Below are 25,564 nucleotides of genomic sequence, written 5' to 3'. Positions count from 1 at the left end.
GCACCTGCCACAAAGAAAGATAAGATTCTTGAGTCCTTGGAAAGGCAAATTTCAAGTCAAGCCTCCCAAAATCCCTTTGGATGAGTACAGACCCAGGCAGTGTCACAAGTTCAAACCACTCCACGATTTAGCCTGTAAGTTCATGGCATAATTTAGCCTGTGGGTTCATGGTACAGTTTTTCTATATTTTCTAATTCTTTGTATAATACTGGCAGCCTACATTGAGTCTTGGGAGAGTTAATGATGGTCTTTGGAGCTTTAAATCCTCAAAAAGCTTTTGGGAGAGGGGGGAAAGTGAATTTTCTCTTTGCAGAAGGAGCTTTAAGTCTTTGGCTCCTTTTTGAAGGGTGTCTGTATGGATGCATCTCTTGAAGCAGATGTACTGGAACTAACATATAATGATTGACTGACATTAAACCCATGACTCTTCCGTGTTAGTTAGCCTAGATTGCCTAAACCTTTGATCTCTCCTAACTCCAGGCATAATTCCAATAATTCTGCAAGCTTTTGTTTGGTTTTAACAATTATTAGTGATTTTTTTATCTGTCCTTCCAATGCATCCACAGGGTATTGTATTTACAAGTACATTGTAACAAAAAGATTTCTCATCTCACACTTCCAGTGGCTTCTTGATGTTTTTTTTTTCTTTTCAGCTTCACTGTTTCCTTATCATAAATTTTTGCATTTGATTCACCAAACTCTTTGCACCTACAGCTCAAACTCAAGCAGAGATATTCTGCAAAGATCATTAGTGGAAACTGAAAATGTGTGGGCTTCTAGGGGTTAAATCAAAATCTTGCATCTATTGTACTCATTTTTCAAACCTAAAGAGCATGAGAATTTGTTGGTTTCTTAGGTTTTGCCTAGGGTATCTTTAGGTATACATGAAAGACAAAAAAAACCCTCAAATATTTAAAATAAAATCAACTGGACTTGGAAAGTTTTCTCAATTTCTTGAACAATTCTATTTCTGCTGGCAGCTAAAACAAGGCAGGGTGTTTCCTACCACTTGCAGCTATTCTTTTGTACAAGGAGAGCCCATTTTTTTTATTCTTCATTAAATTCTTTCTGCATCAAATACCAGAATTGCTGTCTTGAGGTGACAGTGAACACATCTTACACAGATCCTGCATGGCCCTAATCACTCCACAACAATTGGCTTGTGTTTCATATATTTTTCTATAAACTAATCCAAGGGGAGAAGTTTAATATGGTCACTGTCCAAACCATTGCAGCTCCAGAATACATATCAGTTCATAGGTGGCAATTATAGAGCTTAGATGCACAGCTTTTCATTCCACATGGTATATCAAGAACTCCTTTGCAAAGTGAAATATCAGGTTCAGAAGTTGCTTTGATGTGAAGACAAAAGCCCTGATTCTTCTTTTGGACTAAACTAAGTCTGTAGAAGACTGTGTTGGAATTCCAAAAAATAAAATCAGTCTCAGTTTCACACTTTTTTTCTACCAATTAGTTTTTACTTAGTGTCACAGTATAAAATATGGTCTCAAGCAAACAGTAGATGCAATCAAAGAAACAACTGCCACAGTACTTCCCTCAAGAAATTACTTCCATCTAGAAATAACCCTATTAGTTTGCATTAATTTGTGTCAATTATTTAGTCTTAAACCCAAATACTTAAATAAAATTATCTGCTGAAAACCTCACAGTACAATCAACATTAGTCACCAACAGCTGCTTTTTTTTTGTTCTTCCTGCAGTTAATATGTTGCAGGGATTGTTATTTCAAGAGAAGGCAAAGATGACTACATTCATTTCAATCATTTCATATTAGGGGGAAATTCTTCACCCTGCACGAGTGTAGGTAAAAAGGAAACTGCTCAGTTTCTCTGCAAATTGGCAGATCCTCTGATAACATCTGGAAAAGAAGAGTCAGAGGGAGGGTCCTGCACAAGGCTGGAGTGCTGAGTGGGCAAAGTGGTTTCACAGCAGTGCTCTGAGACCTTGACCTGCTTTTTGCTGCCCATTACCCTGTCACCCCTGAAAGCAGCACCAGGGCCACCCAGCCACCACTTCACAGACACAGCTCCCAGCTCAGCAGCCTTCAAGTACTGCCAAAGCAGCTCAAGGACTGACCTAACACCTTGCCTTTCAAAAACAAGACTTTGCTGTGCTCTGCACTACCCTCGCTCTGATTTCCCTGCTCAGCACACCTGCCTTACAGACCCGAGCTGCCAAGTATCTCTCCCACCTGGAAGAAAATGTATTTTTGTTATTAGAAGGAAACGAAATGACAGGAAGGAGAGAAAAGCAGGCATAAACTCTTAAAAAAATGTTATAAAAAGAAGCAGAACCTTTCATTAGAGTGCAAGAACTGCATATGCAAATTAAATTGCACCAGGCACCATCTGGGGACACTGACTTGCTAATCATTTGTAAATGAAAGGGGATAATTCTGCACAAAGGCTGGAGAATAGAGACTGGGGGTGGAGGAGGTGTGGGAGTTAGGGGCTGGTATGTAACCAATTCTTTTGGATCTTCCATTTGACTAAAAAAGACAGAGATAATTTAGGATACTCCTCCAGGGTCCCATAAAGCCAAGAACCTGCTCTATAAAATCAGGGGATTTTTCAACTGAGTCCCTTTAAGAAAAAGCAAAAATCCAATAAAATTTTCTTATTAGAAACACAACTTACAAGCATTATGCAAAAGCAAACAAGCTGCTAAAAAGCTTGAGCACCAGCTTTCCTCTTTGCTGACCGAATACCACCCACACCCTGTGAACAACAGATACTCTGAATGACTGAAAACTACATTCAAAACAAATCTACCTTTACAAAACCAGATGAGAATCCTGTCTGGAGTGTGCTCAGAAATCCAAAGTTTCCTCTCAGGATGCCCAAAAATTTACATGAATACAATGTTATTCTTTTTGTTTCAGGTTGCAATTTGATTTGGGTTTTCTTTTTTTTGGTGGTGGTGTTCTGTTCTGTTTTGCTATGGAGTTTTTTTGTTGTTTCTGTGTTTGGGGTTGTTTTTTTTCTCGCCATTCCAAAACGGGATAGGACACTTTGGTTTTTGTAAAATCATCAGCAAATCAGAATAGGCTGTGAAAAACATCTAGAGAGACTCCTCAGTTTCAGAAATTCAGCACCATCCACATACACTATCAGATGTAACTGTTAAAGTTGCTGTGCAAGACATCTTCAAAAGGATGTTTTGGAGTAGCTGAAAATGCTGTTTGCTTTTAGTTTCATAAAAACAAAAAATAAGGGAGAGTAAGAGTTCTACCTGAAGTTTCAGGGTGTATTTCCCAAACTGTTAGAAAACAAAAGTAAATCTGAGCTCAAAATCATTGTTATCTACACACCCATACACTCTTAAAACCAAAGAAACAGCTCAAATTTAAACCCCAGCATGCCACTGGCAGCACCTATATTGTACAATAGGCTTGTCTTGTTCAGCATTTCTATTTTTGAAATTGGGATCCAGCATCTTAACACCCACCTGTGCAAGAATGTTTGAGCCATGTATTTAAATGAGACACCGCAAAGAGTGTTTGAAAACTGGAAGACAGATCTTTAGTAGACCACAGCATAATCTAATTCTCAGTATCACTATCAACACCATCCTCCAAAATGTCTACACACAGTAAAAATTCCTGTATGGCTGCTATGTGGAAAAGGCATTGTGGCTGTGAAAAACGAGTAAACATTTTTATGGATACCAGTAATGTCCCATTCCCAGTGTCTGGTACATGGTAAGCAGTAACCTGTCTTAGGAAACAACCATTATAAAGGATCATTAAGTAATTAAGGCTAAACTGAGATCAAATGAGTGGTATCTTTTCACTTTTTCTTTTTGCTGAGCTATACGAGAGCTTATAAATATTCAGTCTTGATAAAAGACCTGAATGAAAAAGATAGCTCAGAGTGTGCTACCTCTAAGATAACAAAAAACTCTCATTATGACATGCCTGAACATTTTGTTTTGCTGACAACTCAGAGTGTCTATTGCAAAATCCAGAAAGAACAGGAGTAAATTGCATGAATACTTACAATAAAAGTAATTGAAATTTCTATGTGTCTTAGAAAACCACTTATTGTTGCTGTCAAGCTGAGCAGGACAGAGCATGGCTCCAGTGGCTAAGTAGCAAAATGTGTTTTTCTTTAACACAAAATAAAACTGGGCTATTTTAAATTTCTGCATTTTTCTGAAGATAAGTACCTGAATTGTAGTCCAGCAGTGCTCTAGGAGTACAAACTGTAGTGTTTCACAAACAAGTTCTGCCTTCATTGACTAGCAATAGAGTTACATCAATAAGCAGATTGCCCAGACTGGTTAGGCTCGTTATGTTGACACAGCCTATTACTTTCTGCTGAGGGAAATTCACTATTTCTGATGGCCAAAAAAATGATTTAGCACCAAGTGATATCAGCCTGAAATGCCACTTGTTTTCTGCTCACAAAAAATGACAGTAGCTTTAACTTGAAAGCAAAATAAGTTTAAGTGTAGGGAGCTTTTTTTTTCCTTTTTTTCAGGTGTTTAAAAATTATGTAAGAGCCAGCAGTACCTCATGGTGATACATCAGTTAACATTACTATCTCCATCTTGCATTTGAGGCTTTGAGGGAAAAGAGAGACTTGGTTGTGATTCATAGGCTGGAATATTTATTGTGATTAAATTTTTTGGTTTTTAATGATGAATCATCAGAATTCTGCCCACCCCTAATATTAATATTTTGTTGGATAAAGTGCTTTGGTACTCCTATAATTTGACCACTTATATGACTTGATTAGAGAAGGCCCTGCACTGAAAGATCTACAATCTTGTGTTGCATCAAATGAGTTGCACCAGCAAAATCAGTGTATAGGGAGATTTCAGTGTGTCTAATGAATCGATCAGATTATTTTCTTCTGTATGATATCCACAGTGAGTTATCAAAATTTCCTCTAAACTCCACTAAACATGCTCAGGCTTTTTGTTTTGTTTTGTTTTTTCCTCTCTATAATGCCTAAAACATTTGCAATGCAACCAGCCCTGAAAGCTGTAGCCTTGTAAACAGCAGAAATAAAAAATTACAGGGGACATCATGTGGGAGGATGGATTGTAGGAGAACAGGGATAGTGCTGAAGGCAATCTTGCCCCTGAGGGGTTGCAGCTGTACTAATTACCAAGGAATAGGAACAGCCCTGCCCTTAATAGGACCCAGCTGTGGCCAGTAAGGATGGGTGTTATAAAAGAGTGGGGTAGCTGGTTTGGAGGGGAGATGGACAGTAAGGAGTTGGCTGGCTGTGTAGAAGGAAGAGAAAAGGAGTCAGTATTGCAAGGAACTGCCTGTGAGAGCTCACAGAAAGAAGGTATGGAAGTTTTACAGTAAAATAACAAACTAATGTTGACAGTTCCCATCCAGCGTTGATTGGTGCCAAGCACCAATGCTGACAATTGGTGGCCCTTGTGTGGATGAGTCCTGACAATATCATATATGCAACTGCTTGATTCTGGAAAGAGAGAGTGGAAAACTCACTCTAGAAAGAGTGAGTGGAACACAGAAGAGGCAAAATGTATTTAAACTTAATTAAAAGTTATTTACACTTGTAAGTCAGGAATTTGAAAGTCAATTAATTTGTCAGTCACCTGCAAGTCTTGGGGATTTTTTGCTTCTGAACTAGTAGATAACATTTTACTTTCAGAATAGCACTGAGAAATGGAGACATTAAAGTATAACCTGACAGAAATGAGTCGGTAGTTACACAATTACATTTGACCACCTGTGGTAATGTGTGACAGAAGTAAAAAAAAAAAAAAAAAAAACTTGGAGAAGCAGAACACTCTCTTTCAAAACACCTGAAAATGTTAAAGGTTTTTAATTATATAGGGCTGTGCACCCCTAAAGCTCATGTCAGGCTTCAGTCTGTCACAAGGATGTCACATGTTTTCTTAGTGAAAAAATTGCAGCATTGCTGCAGTCCCAGTCCTCACAGTGATCCTGTGTCACCAGTGCCAGGGCTGCATGTACCAATAAACCAGAAAAAAAGTCTTTCCCAGGTGGGATATGAAGCAGCCATGGCTTCAGCAAGCTAAAAAAGAAAGGAGCTAAAGTTTTTCAGCTTTCACACTCCCAGGGTCCTCAGTAGCAACCTTCATATGCCCCAATGATTGGGGCACAGAGGAAATCACGGCTCAGTACCTGAGGAGCTGTCAGCAATAGCCAGGTTTAGAGCAGAAATCCGAATTCCAAAGGTATTCCAGCAGGAAGAAAGTCTTTCAGGCTGGACAGTGTCTGGGTGGAGCTGGCAGAGATGCTGAAGCTCCAGTATGAAAGGCTGCTGAGCCCCTCAGTTATTCTGGCTAAGACACAGGGCAATTAGGTATCGACTGAACCTAGGGCTGAACTTGTGTTTGCTCTGCTTGTTTATCTACTTTTAGTAGTCTGGGTATCCTGGCATGTTTGCATGGTTGTGAGGGAGGAGTCATCCAACCCGCTGGCTTTACCTGGTGTTTGGAGTGCAAAGTGCAGTGAGGTGAAATAGGCAAACCCAAGTCGCTCCACCTCCATGAGGGAAGCAGATCCAAATAAAGCCAGATACACAGAGACTTTTGAAGGCTCTGTGCAGAAACACTGATGCCTCAGGTTTTAGCTTTGGTATTTTTTTAGATTTTGTGCTGCTTTAGTGTGTGGTTCTGAGCTTCGTATTAGGGGATGGTGAGTTCTCTGCACAGAGTAGGGAGACAAAACAATTCCTTCTCTAGCTGGGGACCAAGGACAAATGATCCAAATCTCAGGCTCAAGGATAAATGATCCAAATTTCAGGCCCAAGAGCATAAACAACATGGACTGAAGAGAGAAAAACCAGCAGGATGGGACTGCCTGGGCTAAAGCTGGAACTGGACAATTAACCCAAATATGCAAATGGAGCAGAACTTATAAAAGTGAGATGTTGTGCATTTTGGGACCATTTTGGTTCATCTTGGGTGCAGCCCTGGCTGGGCTCTCATGCTGCCCAAGGTGGATCCATGGAGGAGATCCTTTTAATAAATCCCTGCTTTATTCTTTAGTTCTTTCTAATCTCTGTCCTAGATCAGCCTTCACAAGACACCAATAACACAGACATGGGAGCATCTCTACTGAAATGCTCAGGGCAATGTGAGGGCTGGCACACACATGTTGCGTGTTAGGGATGTTTCCTCTCTGGCAAACAGAAGCTGGAACAAGCAGAAGTGTTCCTTACTGCTCTGGCTTTGAGCAAGTCCAAACAAAACTCCCAATTTGTCAAACCGGCTGTAGAAAGCGAAACCAAACTGCAGTTTGATGCTTCTCCAGTGAAATACTTGTAATTTTCACTGTATTTTGTTACATCATAGGAATCCAGCCCATGCGGAACTCACATAACCGTGGGGACCCGCACCAGCTGCCCAGAGCTGTTTGCTGAGGGTTGGTGTCACAAGCTTGACACCAAGTGTTGGACATGAACAACTGGGTGAAATCTGTGGTTTTCCTGAGAAGCAAGAGCTCACTAGGTTTGTATTAACCCTAATTAAGGCCTGGGAGGAGCTACATGCCAGGAACAAAGCTGGTGAGAGCCCCACATGGGTTTAGATTACCAGCACACAATGGCTCATTGTGCAGCAGGCTATGACAGAAAGGGCCATGGCAACACAAGATGTGGGCATAAAAAGGAGGCCCAGAGAAGGGACATAGTTTATTTACTTTGTTATTTAGTGGTATTTTACTTTTCAGCATCAGGCATGAGCAGCTGAGTGTCACAAGGAGCTCTCAGAGCAATGCAACAATCAGCTCCCCTGCAGCAGCCATAGCTGAGGGTGTTGCACTTCTTTGTGGCCAAGGCTAGCAGGGGATGATGGACAAAAAAAAAGCATTTTCCATGAGGAATCAATGGCAGTAGAAGATGTTCCATGTGTAAAAATGGATGTTACAATAGGTTGAAGTGGACAGCTAGGAGTCTGAGGAAAAGGCAAAAATACCCAAACATGTGCAACAGCACTCTCAGTTTGACTGCAAACTGCAAGAGTAAGAATCCTTTTTCTTATTTATTAGCATAAAGTTTTCCAAATTGTTTTGATGGGCTTTTTAGTTTCCTATTCAGTGTGGAATAAGAGCCTTCAATTATAATAGTAAACTTTTTTAAGGCCTGAAACACCCTGGGATTCCACAGTGCACCAAGGGCAAAATGCATCTGCCAAACTTTCTATTTTTACCTCTTTTAAGCTATTTTAATACCACTTTACTTGGGAAAGAAAACAAAGTCCCTTTTGCTGTTAATAATATACTATTCTGCTCTTTTGATCCTTATGTTTTGCTTTCTAATTGTCTAAATGTCATGCATGCCTAATAAATTGGATAAAGGGTATTGATTATGCCTCTGTTTTTTGTAGCTAAAACAGAGTCAGTTAATCTGCACTGTATATTTAGGAAGATAATCAGTTATTAAAACTGAAAGGAGGCAGGCAGAATTAAGCTGAAGAGTATTTCAGCAGATGAGTCCCATCCAGTATATATTCACAAGATTTTCCCAGGTTTGGGCTTCAAAACAGTAAGCACTGGAAATCATTGGAGACCTTGAGGAGGTGCTAGGTTCATGTTTTAGATGTTCTTGCAAATCAGGCTTGCTTTAGCAAGCTTTGTTGTGTCTTTAACAGTTATTTAAGAAAAAAAAAATCCAAAACAAACTAAAAAAACCAAAAGAACCAAAACAAAACCAAAAAAAAAACCCTGAACAGCCCCCAAAACAATGAAGATGCTGAAGACTCTGAGCTGTTGATACAAAAGTATATCTATATACTTAATTTTGTCAAATGCAATCTGAGGTAGACAAAGGGAGAGTTATAGGAAGTCATAATGTTTTACTGTGGATTTTTTAAGGCTTTTTTTTTAATTAAGGTTGGGATTAACTGTGTGAGATGGTATTTTTTGTTTGGATTTAGGTGTTTATCAGTTGTTATTTATATGACAGTTTTACAAACTGTGAGTTCTATAGTACTTTAATAAATTAAAAATTAAATAAATTAATAAGACTTTTTAAGGATAAATTGTTTAATTAAGAAATTATATTTGTTATTTGTATTTTTATTTTAATAGCTAATTGTGGTTTGTAATGTGGTTTTTTAAATTTAATTATATAATATTTAAATGTATTAATAAGGTGAAGAAGAAGTAGTTTTTGCTTTAAAATTATTTTGCTTTATATATATTACTATATTCTAAAACTTTAAACTTTAAGTTTTACACTATGTGCTATTTCACACTTTTATTTCAGCTATATGCTTATTTTAGTTTTCTTATTTGATTTTGGAAGTTTTTTCTACAACCTCAGGTTAAATGCAGTGTTCTCTTGGGGGGGGTCAGTGTTTGTTAGTACAGAAAGTTTAAAATTCTCAATAATCAGGGTCCCAACATTTTACAATGGCTTTTGCTCACTAAATGACTGTGACAATGTGCAAAGAGAGGAGATTACCCCAGAGGGTTCAGCTGCCCTAGTGTGTGCAGTGCCCAGGGCCAAGATCCCAATGGGATCTGCTCCTCTCCCTGGGGGAAAGGTGCTGCTGGTCATTGGAGATCAGGGCTTGGAACCCTTCAGGATGTGGAGTTGTGCTGCTGGGAGCTGGGGACAGAGGGAAGAAGAAGGGAATGTGTCCAGAGTGCTCCTGATGCCTTGTGAAGGCTGATATAGAACAGAGGCTGGACAGAGTTACAGAATAAAGCAGGGATTTATTAAAAGGATCTCCTCCATGGATTCACCTTGGGCAGCACAAGAGTCCAGCCAGGGCTGCACCCAAGATGAACCAAAATGGTCCCAAAATGCACAAGCGCTCCTGGGGGCTCTCCCAGGGATCAGTTCTGCTCCATTGGCACCTTGGAGTTCATTCTCCCATTCCACCTTTAGCCCAGGCAGTCCCATCCTTGTTTTTCTCTCTCCAGCCCACGGTGTTTGTGCTCCTGGGCCTGAGATTTGGATCATTTGTCCTTGGTCCCCAGCTAGAGAAGGAATTGTTTTGTCTCCCTGCTCTGTGACCAGGTTGGAAGAGACCCTCAAGATCATCGAGTCCAACCCAGCCCCAACACCTCAACTAAACCCTGGGACCCAATGCCACATCCAGGCTTTGTTTAAACACATCCAGAGATGGTGACTCTGCCACCTCCCTGGGCAGCCCATTCCAGAACTTTATCACTCTTTCTGTAAAAAACTTTCCTACCATCTAACCTAAATTTCCCTTGGTGCAGCTTGAGGCTGCATCCTTGGTTCTGTCAGTGCTGCTTGGAGAAAGAGACCAACCCCACCTGTCTACACCCACCTTGCAGGGAATTGTAGAGAGTGATAAGGTGACCTCCGAGTCGCCTTTTCTCCCCTAGTATGAAGCCTAGACTTACCCACTAAGGCCATGCAGAATCTGAAGGATATAAAACTAAAACCTGAGGCATCACTCCTGCAAGGCCTGAGCGCCCCAGCTGAGCTAAGCTGCGAACTCTGCACTGAAGATAAACACATTAAAGATGCTCACTTACTGCAGCGCCGGCGGCTACAAAAGCCAGCTTGAATTAAATGCCAAAAAGCCCTTCAGCAATGATTAGTCTGTGGCTGCTCTGACTGCTGCTTCAGCTGTGATGGGGATCACCTCCCTCCGACCGCCCACCGCCCCTCGTGTGCTCTTCAGCATTTTCTCACTCTGCTTGGCCGCTGTTGCTGTGGAGGAGCTGAACAATGAGCTCTCCAACGTGTTTGTACAGCGCACACACGACGGGGCCCAGCCCTCACTGAGACCTCCAGGCTCTGAAGAACACAAATGCCACTGGTGATTGCATCCTTGTTGGGGATTCGAGCCCCTTGATGGAGAAAATGTGATGGCAGGCAAAGAATGATGTGCTGGGAGTTTTTCATGAATGGAACGGGACTGCTGGGAGATGTTCCTTGAGCTTTATTGCAGCATCATTGCATATGATTGAGACAATAGGAAGGTGGAAAAAGCTCATATCTTGCCAGCAGCAGCCAAAGTTTTCTTTTTTTTTTTTTTTTTTGTTACAGAGCATTTTAGAAACTTTCTAGGCAATAGCACATTGCTAAAGCTTACAGATGATTGTTCTAGCCAGTCACTAAAAACACAGGTACACCTGCTTCACACTGTCTGCTCTCCATAACAATACACAATATTTCATTATTAAGCTTAAAACCTGCTACTATCTTGCTTAGCATGTTTTTCTGCAGTCTTAAGGTCTATCTTGGCCAAGCCTAAAACGCAAGTTATTAGTTCATGTTCTTGCTGTACCATTGTAACTTTTTCTACTTTCAGACTTCGCAGCTGTAGCTTGTTTTAAGTTTTCTGCTCTTTCTCAGGCCTGCTTTTACAGCTTTCTGAAAATCTTCTTACCTTTACTATTTCCCACAAATGACAAAGAATTTGGCTTGTTTTCTGCCTTGCTTTTCAACTTTTTCTTAATAATAGCTGCATCTGCTTCTTTGTTGAGGAATATGTGTGCACCACTGCTGTTTTGGTTTTCTTTTTACTCCTGTGTTTTTGATTCTCTAAGATAATATGAAGAAACATTAAAATCTTTCATCTTGATAAGAAAAATGTTATAATTTCAAGTATAACTTAAAAGTATATATTCTTAGAGAGAAGTAGCATTTTTAACTTTCAGCCGGGTCAGTTAGGAGAACAGGCAACAAAATATTTGCATTTTTCTCATCTTTAATATATACAATGATTCTGAGAGAAATCATCCTTCTGGTCTTAAGGATTTCTAAAATACTGTGAGGCACTAGAACAGGATTTTTTCCTCCAGACTAGTTTAAAAACTGTAATTTTTCTTTCTTCAGTTAAGGGACTATGTCTAGAATCCTTGTAAATATTAGCAAATTTTACAGGCCAGAAGGATTGCATTTCTAATTGAAAGCAAATAAAAAACAGCAGTAAAGGTCATTTTTTTTTTCTTCAGGTTTTATTTAAGCAAATAGGGAAAAGGGAAGTTGAAACTGTGAAGTATTTTTTTTCAAACCTACTTTTCAGTTTCCTGACTCAAATATAAATGCACAGCAAGTTCTGCAGCCATTAATATGAACTGCTGTGTACAGGATCCAATTTCCCTCTGGAGGAACTAAATCCAGAGCTAGGATGAACAGAGTAGCCCCAGTTCCATAGGGAAAAGGGAGAAGAGGGAAAAGAGAAAAGGAAGGGGAGAAGGAAAGGATCTCAACCACATTCTTTATAATGTATTTCTGGGATGTCTTTTTCTAACTTGCCCAAAATAACTTGGGTTTGATCACTGTTGCAATCAAATTTCCATTGTAACTATGAATGGGAATGCTGAAGGGTGAGAATCAGGGAGGCCTGAAGGGTTGTGCCTTGGGCTTAGGCATCAGAACAGCTGGATCCCATTCCTGCCTCTCCTGTGTGTGAAGTACACCCAAGCTGTTTCATCTCCTCATGCTTTTTACCATCTTTTTTTTTTTTTCCTAGAGCCTGAGTCTGCAAAAACCATTCAGAAGACCTGCAAGATTGGTGACTTCACTGACAACTCTCTCTAGCGGATATTTTCTCTCTCCATGGTTCTCCACACCTCCGACTTTACCGTGAATGTCACTGAACTTCTCAAGGCTCTCCCCTAAAGTTAATACTTAACGACAAAATTGAAGGGTTCAAAACTGATGCTTCAAAACCTCAGTTTCATTTCATTAATGCTCCCTGCACCCCTTTTACTTCAATTATGAATTTTGTCATATATCTAAAGGTCCTTTAATTATCATATTCTGGGGTCTTGGCAGGCAGTTTAAAAATAATCCCATAGCCTTTGGAGCTTTGATTTCAGAGGATTCATTCAGTGTGTTCTGAGGCTGTTGTGTAACTACCATGCTTGTTTGTCTGACAACAACAAGTTTAAAGCAGATATTTTTCTTCATTCTTTTTGTTTAAATGCATTTTCATTGTCACTCTGCTGTGAAGCCAGGCAGACAAAGATAAAAACATTGCCAATTGCAAAATCCAGATGTCATGGAAACTTAAGTAGCCATTTAAGTTGCTTCGTGAGAAACACACATACATTCAAATCAAGATACTGAAATTATTATTCTCTTGTTCACCTAACTGATGTGTTGAAGACATCTAGAAGAAGAAAAAAATTATGCTTTCTACACACAATTAATTTTATTCTTTTGAGAATAAACAATTACAGAAAATTCCAGGCTGCTCCTAAAAAAACACAGCTGACATTCCTATAGCAGTAGATTACATAGCATTCCTATGTAGTAGATTACATTTCCTATTACCAGTCTGGCTATACTATGACATTATTAATTTCTATCTATAGATTGCAGATAATACATTATAAGAAGGAAATCTAACAAATGAGGTCATGATATTTAGGATTATGTAGAGGAGGAAAGCACAGGTAAAGGTAGGAGGTGAAAGCAAAACCAAATTGCAAAGCTGCATTTTTTGTTGCTGGGGTTTTCTTTTTGTTTGGTTTGGAGTTGTTTGGGCTTTTTTAGTTTAAAAATGGAGCACAGACATTTTTTCCAAGTTCAGTACACAGAGATTCCCCACGAGAACTGTTGTTACTCCTCTGCCAGAAATATCAGATATTTTTCTGCAGCTCTTCTTCCTCCTCCCCGTCAACCCCTGTGATCTCTGATTCATCCTCCAGGGACAAAGAGCAGAGCCAGTCTTGGTAACTAGACACACCAGAGAAGAGATGCCATGTCAGCAATCCATCGAGGAAAAACACCCTCAGGTAACTCACACAGCCCTAAAGAAAGAGGATTCCAGAAGGTGGGAAGACACAGGAGGTGTTCTGCCTTCCAGCAAGTCTCCAGGATAGCTGGCAGGCAGAGAAGGAGGCCCTGGCTTTTCAGAGCTTATGACACAACTCTGGCCTTGGCCTCCCTCTGCAAGGAGTTCAGGGCATCTCTAAAAATTTTCCTTCCCATGTTCCTTATCAAAAAAGCCACAATCTGGCCGTTAAATCAAAACTGAAGTCACACGTTTCCTCCCATCAGGACTTCTAAGCTGTCTTTATTCCTTTATAGCCAAACAAGAGTGTGATGAATGGAGATATTGTGGCATGGGAATAGAGCCTGGAATTTGCCTGATGTTAGGCAGATATGAGAATCCAGTGTTCCTTTGTTAATCCTGTGGGATAAGCAAGGGTGGTACTTCCAGAGTCATCTGTGGGGGGAGGGGCTGCTCCACTCAGCCTCAGAATGAGGCTTTGGAATGCAAAACTTCACACATAAAAAAATCCTCTAAACCAGGATGAATTCAATTATTATGAACTTAGGAAAAGTCTGTTTGGAAGAGCATGTTATAGGTGGATATTTAACCCACCACATCCTTATCTGGAACAGATCTTGGGTTAATAGATGTAGGTTGAGTGTCTGGCTCATTATACTACATTATATTGCAGTTTTCACTCCAAATAATTGCAAAATTACTTTACAAATTGTATACACAGCCTGCCTGACCACTTTAAAGCAACTGCTGATAGGGACAAGCTCAACCAAGATAAAGAGCTGTCAGAGGATATGTAGATGGTGGAAAACTGAAGCTCTGTCTGGAGTGACCAAGGTTCAGCTTGCTAATCTAAAAAGTGACTATCACTGCATGCTGCGATCCACTAAACATTGTAGAGGTGACCAGAGAGAATGATGATCGAAATTTTGTAAGTTTCTTCTGTATATACCAGGAAACAGGAGACATCTCTACCCCAAAATTGCTACAAGGTGCATTACTTGGTTTCCAAGATCTCATCTGAAAAGAAAACCTGGTGAGTAAATTGCAAGAGATTCACTCTTGGTATTCCAGAATAGTGAAAGCTTTGGTGCATCTCACAAGACTGAAAGCATTTGTGTATTTAAAACGTGATGCTTAAAAGACTAAACCACCCCCTCTGGGAACTGAGTTAATGTTTCAATTCCCATTCACTTTAAAAACGTCTTACTGGTGTGACAAGCTAGAGGCATGTTGCCAGAGCCTAAGGAAGGTATTCCAAGTGCTGGTCAGGGGTGGATAATGCACCACACTGCTGGTTTTTCATGTTCCAGCAGCACAAGGAAGCACTCTGTTCCAAACCTGCTCCTAGAGCCACTGGAGAAGCTGTTCCCCAGCCCTCGGTGTGTGCTGGATGCTCTCAGGTGGCTGGGAGGTGGCTGCAGTGAGATACAGCACCCCTGAGGCTGAGAAAGCTGGAAGGGAAAACTGAGGAGCTCAGGAAATAGAATATCCATTCTAGAGCTGAAATGGACCATAAAGGAGAAATGCCTTGCATTAAATCAGCTGCTGGTTTTCCGAAGAGGAAGAAGCAGCAGAGGGACTGAAGTACTGTTGTAATAGTGGAGATTTCTTTGAAATCCATCTGTTGCTGCTCAGGGGAAAAACAAGAATGCTACATTCTCCAAGAGCAAATCAAGTTGTTTTTCTGATAGAGGGGGGAAAAGGGGTGGCTGGATATTCAAGTTTTTTTCCTACTGAAGAAAATGTGAGAGGATTGTTGTGTCTCACCTGCTCCTGCTGGCCAAAGGGCTTTGTTCCTTCAGGTGATCAGTGCAGGACTGGAACTCAAATATTGCTTTCCAAATGCCTGCAGCGATCACCACATTTCCTGAAAATACCAATTACAATTCCCTAGCTAAAATTAGATATATGCTAATTCGTCCTTTAAAAATTAGCAAGTCCATGCAAATTGAAAACAGATGTCTGCGTCTTCAGTCAGTGCTGCTTGGTTTAGGCACTTACTCTTCACACAACCTGCTTTTCCATCTCCCCAGAGCCACAGCCTCCCTGAAGCACAGCTCCAGCACTGATCACAGGGCAGGCAGCCCCAGTGCCTTACACACACCTCTTCTGTGCTAGACCCCTCTGTATCTGTATCTTCCCATTTCTGGCATTTTATTATTGTTTTCTTTAGTGAGGTGCCAAACTCTGACAATTTGCAGTTCTGGGCCCGAAGCCAATCCTCTGAGCATTTTGAAATTTGCTTGTAACCAGTGTAAACCTCAGGCCACTACTGTGGACAGGTGACAGATTCTCCCTCTTGGCTGGAAGCAGCTCTCAGTGGATGTGTTGTTGGGGCAGAGCATGCATGTAAATGGAGCTGCTGGCAGTGAGGATGAGCACTGACACTGCTTGAAAATGCTTGATAGTGTGGGGTCAATGATGCAGGCAGAACCAACTTTTTCTCCTTTATTTCATCACTGAAAGTCCACGGCCCGCACACTTTTAATTATTTTTTAAAGTGCTGCGTTGGTTTTAAGTAACACATTTGAAATGGCTTTACAAAGATCCTTGCTGGGCAGTGCCTGCAGTGCTGCTTCATTACTGCCCATAATACCCCAGTGAATCACAGTACCTGCAGAAAAATGACAACAATTCTCCTTTGTAGAGTGCTGCAAAGGGGAAAAAATAAGCTTAGTGGAAATATAAATAATAGATTCTAATAGTCACAGCTGTTCATAAATAAGACGACAGCTACAAACACGGTCTAGGAATAGGCACATTTCTCTCCAAGACTGACTTGCTGCATGATTTTGAAGGAAACACTTTGTCACGTTTTGGCTCCATTTCCAAATATGAAATATAAACTGATATGATTCTTACCACTCAATGTAAACAAAATGCTTTGAGAACATGAATACAAATCGATGTATAAATGCTAATATATTATTTTTCTAGCTAAATCCATATTCTGCACATGCAAACAGAGAAGAAAGATGGGTTTTTGTTTTTTGCACATCTGTGCCACTAGTGGAAGTTTTGCAAGCCAGATTAGGTCCTTGGGGACATAAGTGCATTCCTACTGCTCGCAGTGTGTTTGTACAGTTGCAGAGTGGCTTAAGGTACTAAGCAATTCAGCTCATGGTTGTACAAAAAATAACAGCTGTCATCTTGCCCTGTTAGATGCATGGCTTCTTCAGAGCCAGGCAAAGGGAAAATTGCACCCAAAATATGAAAAATCAGGAGATAAATTATTCATAAAACACAGAAGGAGTTTACAGCCTTACAGGGATGGGGAGAGACCAGCTCTGCCTGGAGAAGCTATTGGCTTCCACCAGCAGAACATTTCTGCTAATTCTGCTTGTTAAGAAATTGTTCTCAAAATAGCAAGAGGCTTCACTTAATTAAATGTTAGCAAGTCCCTGCATAATTTAGATTTCATTTTGGTCAAAAGTCATCTGAGAACCCCCGAATACTGTGGCAGGGCTGCGTGCTAAATTCTCCCTTCATTTCCACAGCTGCAGCTCCACTGAGGTCTACAGAATGCCTTGTGGAGATTAGGTCTTGTTAAATCCATTTAACATAGAAGATGACACATTGGAAAGCTGAATACCTTGCCCAAGGTCAGTGACACAGCAGGGAACTGAATTACCAGAAAATGACAAGTTCTATTTGCTTGCTGAATTCAATGCAGTCATTGAAAATTTAATTTCTGCTCTGCTGACTCACAGGTGGCCACATAGGTGTGGCTGCAGTATAAAAGGGTATAAAAGTCTTTCTAGGGACGCTGCTGAATCACATCTTCTTGTCTGGGCTCATTCTGTGTGGAAATTCAAAAAGGATTGCCAGGTCTGGCTGTGGAGATAGCAGCTGTTTAAACTGATATATGATGCTGCTCCTGCTGCCATCAAGCACTATAGTTTTGCTATTAGTTAATAAACAGATATTCTCCTTCTAAGGTTAACCACAAAAAAGTCTTTCATTTAAAGAACAATACTTTTCAATAAGGATAAAAAAAATAAAGTTAGAGGTGCATATTTACACATGATACATTAAAACAAATAATTTGAAGTTTTAAATGCACTTTTTAATTTTTAAGTGTACAGTTTTTTTTGTAGAGTCTGTATGACTCAGGAGAATAGTAACACCACCTCTGTACTTCTTTTTTTGTTTATTTCCTAGTATTCCCATCCAGCCTGCGGTCATTCTCCTGCCAAGAGTTAGGCAGCACAGGACTTGGCATCAGCAATTAAGACTTTTACACATGCCTATACCCAATGACTAGTCCTAGCAAGGCTAGCAGGAATTCTCATATTGTCAAAATTTAAGCATATGTTAAACCTTTAAAAGATCAGGAACTACATCAGCACTGGTTACTGCTGGCTAAATACAGGAAAAACAAAATTATTAGAAGTAATCAGGCAATTTAAAAACAACTTTGTGACAGAAATCAGACTATACTTCTGTAGTGCTGCATGCCCTTATAAATAACTATTCCATCCATAAATGAGTGAAATATGTTGCTGACAAACAAAGGATCCATTCACACTGATGCTGATAAGAGGTGTGTAACTAATATTATACCAGTCACATTTTTTTCTATCCACACTTCAACAATACTTGACCTTTTTGTCATGGTACTGACGTTAAATGTTCATATTAAGATGAACACCTTTAAGACCTAAATTTTATTTTTTTTCTTTAAAAGAAATCCTATTGGCAAACACTTCAGAAGGCTTATGGTAATTTCTTTTTTGAAATTTCTATTCAATCTTATCAGCATTTTGGATAGAGATTTTCTACTAAAGGTTTAGAATATGGGATAGACAACATCTTGCTGAGGCTGAGCCCCTTTTTCCTGCAAGATAGATTTCACCAGGCTAGAATGAATCTGTGCCCCTTGGGGAACATCTGTAATTTTTACTTTTGGGTTTATACCTTCCAAAACACAGTGCAGGGAAGTTGATGAGGTCTGTATGGATGAGGTCAATATTGCAACCTCTGCAAGAACACGAGAGCATTTTGTTTGATACCACTACTTTAGAGAGTGATAATGTCTCTGAAAAAGCCTGACTTGGGCCCCAAGAGGAGTCTGCACTAAAAGAGGTTGCCACACTTTCTCCAAGGCCTGCAGAAAGCATCTGCTCATCCTGCAGAGGAAGAAAGAAGTGAGTGACTCTTTTCAGGATTGCAGAGCAGCAGCCTTTCCCACATGAGTCTCACCTCACTTGAGAGTAAAATGGCATTTCCTACCAACTTGGTAAAGGTCATTGTTTGCAAAGCTGCATTCTTTTCAAAGATGACCAAAATATCAAAAAAAAAAAAAAACAAAAAAACAAAAACCAAAAAAAAACACTTACTGAAAGGATGAGCATCACAGCAAAACCGAAATATGAACTTATAGTTAAAGAGTTGGCAGTTGTAATTTTTTTTTAATTTCTGTGGTTACTTAGCATTTTGGAGCAAATGCAGTCATGAGAACAGAACACCCCTTCACTAAATGTCAGAGTAAACACTACTTGTCACCACAAAGTAAAGGCTTTATACTAATAATGCACTCATAAAATTCAACACTATCAGATAAAACAAAAATATAAGAACTTTCTATTTTTATATTTCATGAATCAGAAAGGTCACAAGCCCAATTTAAAAAAAAAAAAAAAACATGCCTTGCAGGCATGAAGGGTAAAATGCTGAAGATGAGATGTAGTTTATGAAAACATATTGTACAGTGCATGTCACAGGAATGTGTTTTTAACATAATAAAGCAAATCCAGGAGAGATTTACCACCTGCCTTTACCCTCTTACTTCACCATTAGATGCTCACTCATCCATCTCTTACTGGGCAGTTTTAAAAGCGTCTGTCTGTCACTTCCATACTATTCTCCTGCTCTTCCATGCTGAGCTGATCCATTTACTGAGCTTGAAGGAGCAGAACTGCCACCTCTAAGTTACTGAGTACATGTACCAGAGCCAGCAGGAGACAGGCAGAGAACAGTAGGATTTTAAAGGCAGAGGGAAAGAGGTCTGAAGGGAGTAAAGGACTGAAAGGAGAATGTTTGGCAAGCTTCTGACACCTACTAAATTTAAAAGAAAGTTAATAAGTAGAGGGCAAAAAGGGGGAAGAAGCATTTGTAGGTAGAGAAGATCATTGGGCAGACATTAAGTTTTGAACATGTTAGTGCCAAGTAGAAAAAGCAACTGGAGACAACAGGCATGAGTGGAGAGCTGAGCAGAAGTACAAAGAGTGAAGTATTAATAGCTGTGCATTAAAGGTCAAATCCTCCAGACTATTTAGAGTTTGGTTCTTTCATTTATAATTGCTTAACCTTGATGTAACTCTACTGACTTAACTATAGCAACCTTCATCATTTGACTGATTGTTTTGGGTTGTTTTTTTTAATAAAGGAAATCATCCTTATTTCAAACCATCAGAACTACTGATATTCTGAATACATTAATGCTTCATTAACAGGAAGTCAGGAAGTGAAAAGGAGCATTTATTGGGGGGGAAAAAAGAGTATTTAGGACAAAAGGTATTGGACATCTATTTATCTTGACAGAGAAAAAGAGGGCTGAATCCCTTCAGGTATTCCTGTAAGTTTTATGCAGTTTTCTCAGCATTAGTGAGACAGGGATAGCTCAGGATATCCATTCCTGTTCATATGTGGACAGAGCACGTAAACTCTATTTCCCTCTTAATTATGATGACTGACTTTCAGGAGAGTAACATTTCAATAGCTCTACTGGATCAAGGAGGTGATCTGACTTCAGTTATTACAAAGCAGGAGATTGTAGCCTATAAAATATTTTAAAAAGTGGAAAATTACCAGCCTAATAAGTAGCCAAGCAACAGAACCAGATATTATTGCTATGTAAACTTTAGCTTTAATACTCTCTGCTTTCTATTCTAAGTTTACAGAGCTAAGGTGACATTATCCCAGGCTTTTGACAAGAAAGGTTCTGCATCGCTATCATCTTTTGTGATTTTCATGCCAGTCAGCAGGTTTCTCACCAGGGCTCCACCAGACCTCTTTAGTCTTTCCTTTCTGAGCTGCCTAACAAGAGCTGAGCTCATTTAATATCTGTCACAAACACCACGCTTACATTCCTTAGTGCAGTGGAAACAGACCCAAGTGAGCTTCTTTGCAGGGCAAATTATTCTGTGCAGAGCACCCAGCAGACGCTGCTTCGGGCACCACACCTGACCTGACAGAAGCATCTCCAGCATCTCAGCTTGGCATTGCACCGTGTGGTGGAGACATTATCACTTGCTTAACAGCTTCCACCACTTCCATTATCTCAAAATGGGCCTGTTTTGCTTCCTTACAGGAGTGCTACAGGTATAAAATCAGGCAAACTACCAGAGTGCTGAGCATGGAGCCATGCAGAACTCCAGCACATCCCTGTGTGGGTGGTGCAGGCTGAGCCATGGTAAACTCCATGGTGCTCCTCTGGCCTCCCCAAGCCCTGCCTGGCTTCCTCCCTTCCTTCCAAGCCCCAGCCAAGCAGCACATCCAGCATGGGCAGCCAGAGGAAGGAGGATTACTCCCTATCCCCAGCCAGATTAACAGCCACTCAAGCACAGAGTTTTAGAGGAATATGCTACGTGAGAAAAGAGAGAAATTACAAGGTGGTGAGGGGGCAAGAATGGAGAAGAGCTTAATTAAATTAACTGAGGGAATATTTACACTTCCTATTTCTGAGATTCGCAATTCTGTAGAATAATCTCCCAGAGGAAGTAATGAAAACCTCATCACTGAGCCATTTTAAATGAGCTGGAACAGCTCTACAGTGAACACTGTGGGGCTGTGAACTGGCTTATGGTTCCTCTCTCTCTCTTTTTAAAACTAATGAAGCACACTCCCCTTAAATCTCCATTGCACAAACCATGGGATAATCCATATCAACTCATGAATGCATTTAACTTGCAAAATGTGAATAGATACTTATGCAAATAAATTGATAAGATTACCAACAGGATTAAAGGACTGTTGTTTGTCATTCTTCTGTTTCTTGCAATCATACAGTATCAATGTTAATTTAAAACTTACTCCTGAAAGTATTTCTGTGGATTTCCATCCTGTGGCCACACGTATCTAATGCTCCACCTTAACTTTGCAGGGTGCTAAGTATTTCCTGCCTTGTCAAATCCCAGGACATTTCAGGTAAAACAAGACTTTTATGGGTCAAGAGCCTTCGTATTCTCTTTTTGTGCATCTCAACATAGGCTTTTCTAGGTTAAAAACTGAATATTTTGGGGGATTTGAGTTGGCATTGCACAGCCCCAGGGACAGAGCCCATCTTGTGTATGTACACCAAAGGTATGCTCTGCAGAAGGGATGAGAAGAGACACATCAGAGGTCACCAATTCCATTTAATAATTGCCTAAATTGCCTCTAATACCTGGTGCTGCCGTTGTGAACTAGCTTTTTCAAGAGTTTGTTCTCCCATCTGCGGAGCAGCTGGGATGAATAACAAGGTCTAAATATGTAGGCTTTGCTTAGTACACAAGCTTACTCACCTCAGACTAGTTAATTCTGCTGCTTCTGTGCAGAATTAATTACTTTTGCTTTGTATGATAATTTCCCTTTATTCCTAAGTATATTGGTTCTTTAGCAGAAAAAGGATTAAACTTGAAAGGAGAAGAAAGCGTGTAAAGGATTGCACTAGGAGTAAGACAGTAGTTACTGGACCCACTGAAATTTTTCCTACTATTTCTATTAGAGACAATATTATGCCTCACTTTCTATTGGAAAATTATGTTTAAAGTTTCCATGAAAAACATCTGCTGCATTCCACCCCAGCACTGGCAGTCGTTCAGCAATAGATTAAATCACTCGTTCCATACATGCCAGCAAATTTAGTCTCCCTTCTGCTAGAGTTGTTATTGACCATGGGCTCATTTTGTAAAAGTCAATTTGTAACTTTTTCCAATTTGACTACTCTTTAAAAGTAAATAGATTCTTTTCTTTCTCTGTCATTTACACCTTGAATTCAAAGGTTGCTTTCAGACACACAGTGCATTGGAAAATCAGGCCACCAGACTCTCCCAAACATAACAGAACATCTATTTTAATCTTTCCCTGTGATGATGATGCACACAGCGTTGTTCAGAACTTTTTGTTTTATCATAAAGGTGGTCACAGGCAATCAGGATCCCAGCTAATTGCTTTTTTATTTTCTATTTTGAACTGTAAGGACAGGTCATTAAATCAGGGCTGCAATACAACAGGCACCAGCCATTCTCCAAGCAATGGGGCACTTTTGTGCAATAATAAAGCAGTTGTGTTTTACATATTTGAGTGTTTTGGATAAAAGTGAGTTGGCTATCTTAAAACATTCATTTTGCAAGCAGGTTTCATCATTGCCCTGTTGCACTAAGATAAACTGAGTGTAAAAGATCTCTAGCAAAGATGACATTGCTGAATATCATTAGAAACAGAACAAAACCCCCCTGAGATCTGTGGTTTCCTTCTTCTGGACACAAGAATAGGGATTTCAAGGGGAATTGAACAAGTCAAACACCTAAGTCTTGATGGAATTGTCTGCACTGTGGGATAGTTATGCTTGGTTGCAGGTTTCACACTCCTGGTCCATTCAGTGGACTTGAACTTTTCCAGTATTTAAAAGCACATTAAGTTCTTAAACCAAAAATTAATGGATCCACTTTGTGTTTTGATGGTGTCAGGGTTCTGAATTTCCTACAATGTTGGTTTTCCTGCTGACACACTTTGATCTTCCAAGACACACAGTAGTGTTTGAAAATACTTATAATGCCCACTTCTGCTTTGTGCAATAACTACCATTATTGCATAAAGACCTGCCTTTAGTGTAGAAAAATCAGCTACAGAATATCACATGGATCATAACTCATAAATTATTAGCATCTCTAGGCAAATTTTGCACTTGCCAATTTATACTGTGTGGAAATTGCCCCTTAGATGTAGTTTACAGGCCTCCTACTGGTACTTAAAGATTCTTGTGTTTGAGAAACAGAATGATTACTTCTTTCTTATGATAATTCAGGGAGTTTCATAGATTTTTATACAGAATATATATAATAATCTGTAAGGTATTTTTTGTATCCAGTTCAAGCTGAGGACTGTGAAATAATATATATATTTACAACCTTTAACACAGAAAAACTTTGTCTAAACTTCAAGAAATAGGTTATCTATACCTATTATAGATTCAAAAAAACAGTGTGAATGAGGCCAAGTAGTGTCTTTCTAAAACTACTAGGAAACTTCCCGAGAGTCATCAACAAATGTGTCCTATGAATAATGGCATGTATGAAGAGAAAGTAACCAGACTTGGATATGCTATGGATGGAAAAGGGACCTGACTGAAAGTACAAACCTTATGCCTTTCTTTTGCTTCTGATGCAAACAGTAGATGAGTAAAGGTAAAAAAAAAACAACAACAACAACAACAACAAAAAAAAGTTTGATTAGAATGAAACTTCCAAGGGCTTTCAGTCCCTGAAAATGAAAGTAATGAAAATCAGGATGTGAAAACATTCACTGTGTCAGGCTCTGGGGAAATAATAGCTGTGTTTCAAATTAGAAGGCTTCACAGAGCAGCAGCCCACATAGCTCTGCCCTCATGTTAGAGAATCCAAAACACAATTCCAGCAGTAGTGTGGCATACAAGCTTCACAAATATTTGATTATATCTCCTCTAAGAGCCTAACAAAATCTAAATGAATATTTGGGAAGATGACTAATAGCTCGCCATGAATATTCCAAACAGGCTGTCCTAGGTATTTGTATAAATGCACTCAGATGAACCTGCTCATTTGTGTGTCTCTACATCCAGAGCAGTGCATTTTCATCCCTTTTATTTGTTCCATAAGGTTCATACAGACCTGAGTGCAGGACAAACACAAATTAAAATTACTTGCTACATGAGAATAAGCAATTAATTTACAGTATAGCGCGTTAATACCTACTAAAACATTATACTTTTAGAGTAATTTGTTCCCTTCAGATTTTTTTTAATTAGCTTTATCAAGCTTAACCCATCACACCAGTTTTTCTACCATTTGCTTGACTTGAAGTACACATTTCCCATTAAACATCTGGCAGACAGTTTGAGGCCTTAGAACATGCCAGTCTTGGATATATCATTCTCTTCACCCCATGAGAGCAGAGGGAGCTGAAGGATCACAAAAACAGCTCCTGTGGAAAAAGCTGTTAAATTTTATTAACCAGGGCCCTGAACCAGGAATTGTTACTATAACAATGCAAAGTGGAGATAAAATATCACCTCTTCAGGGTGACAGTATTTTACAACCATCTCATCGTTAGGCAAAGGATTGCACATGTGAGAAGCAATAATGAATTAATGGACCAGCCACATTGTGGCATCAAGGTTAAAAATATAGATTCATTCAGGATTCACTAGAGTGGTAACACAAAATTTTGAACTACACAGAGACTCTTCTTCCTGGAAAAGTTCTTCCTCACATTCACATTCCTCTTACAGCTGCCATTGAATTCTAAATGTGCCTTCAGATGGATGTGAAAAATGTTGCAATACACAAAATTTGTAGTTGCTAGAGGATGTATTAGTTGCTAGTGGGATGGGAAGGCATCGAGTCGACAATTTTTCAAATAAAAGGTTAAATTTCCATTCATTAAGCTGCAGAAAGGGTAGGGGTTGGATGGGAATCTTTCCTGAGTGACTGCTAATCTTTTTGTTCCTGCACAGATTCTCATTGCCTATTGTCATGGTAACAATCAGCTCTACTCTGCTCCCTTCTGCCTTTCCTCAGGCTCTGCACAGCCCTGGTATTCTAGCCAGGTATAATCCCGTCATTCTTCCACCCTTATCCTCAAAGTTCTGTACAGGCCTGGATACAACCTCCAAGCCTGA

The 25,564-nt window shown here is 39.7% G+C and overlaps 1 long non-coding RNA gene across 10 annotated transcripts in view; it reads left to right on the top strand.

Annotated features, from left to right (window-relative positions):
• LOC146763378 (uncharacterized) overlaps positions 1 to 21,665 on the top strand; it is a 67,978-nt gene extending 46,313 nt beyond the window's left edge. The window contains exons 4-8 of one of the 10 annotated variants that reach the window (XR_014952131.1): positions 12,436 to 12,585; positions 13,619 to 13,705; positions 14,657 to 14,737; positions 17,202 to 17,306; positions 21,017 to 21,665. This is a non-coding gene — a long non-coding RNA (uncharacterized LOC146763378). Of the gene's footprint in view, positions 1 to 4,733; positions 5,322 to 12,435; positions 12,586 to 13,618 lie in introns of those variants that run through there. The other 9 variants (XR_014952129.1, XR_014952132.1, XR_014952128.1 and 6 more) reach the window with 9 other exon arrangements.
• Positions 21,666 to 25,564: the final 3,899 nt, after the last annotated feature.

This window comes from Lonchura striata, chromosome 1A, assembly GCF_050655825.1.
Source record: "Lonchura striata isolate lonStrDom1 chromosome 1A, ASM5065582v1, whole genome shotgun sequence".
Lineage (NCBI taxonomy): Eukaryota > Metazoa > Chordata > Aves > Passeriformes > Estrildidae > Lonchura > Lonchura striata.
The sequence above is the reverse complement of the archived record's forward strand: the minus strand, read 5'-3'. Positions and strand labels throughout refer to the sequence as shown.